Genomic DNA, 546 nt, shown 5'->3' on the forward strand with positions numbered 1-546 from the left:
AGAAACTCATGACATGTTTCATGGAAAAAATGCAGCTCAAACACCTTTCTGCTGGAAAATGATTTTAAACAGATTAGCTTGATGAAGAGCAAACATGGAAAGTCATATTACATACCTGTAATCCTACATATCTCTATGTAAGTATTTGTACCCAAAAGTCCAACTGCTAATTGCACTCTTGACTACACACATGGATATTACCTACGGTTATTACAGTAATGGTGAGTAGTTTAACCTGGATGTTACCTATGGTTATTACAGTAATGGTGAGTAGTTTAACCTGAATGTTACCTATGGTTATTACAGTAATAGTGAGTAGTTTTACCTGGATGTTACCTATGGTTATTACAGTAATGGTGAGTAGTTTTACCTGGAAGTTATCTATGGTTATTACAGTAATGGTGAGTAGTTTACCTGAATCTTACCTATGGTTAGTACAGTAATGGTGAGTAGTTTTACATGGATGTTACCTATGGTTATTACAGTAATGGCGAGTAGTTTTACCTGGATGTTACCTATGGTTATTACAGTAATGGTGAGTAGTTT

Source organism: Mizuhopecten yessoensis, unplaced genomic scaffold (assembly GCF_002113885.1).
Source record: "Mizuhopecten yessoensis strain PY_sf001 unplaced genomic scaffold, ASM211388v2 scaffold10621, whole genome shotgun sequence".
Lineage (NCBI taxonomy): Eukaryota > Metazoa > Mollusca > Bivalvia > Pectinida > Pectinidae > Mizuhopecten > Mizuhopecten yessoensis.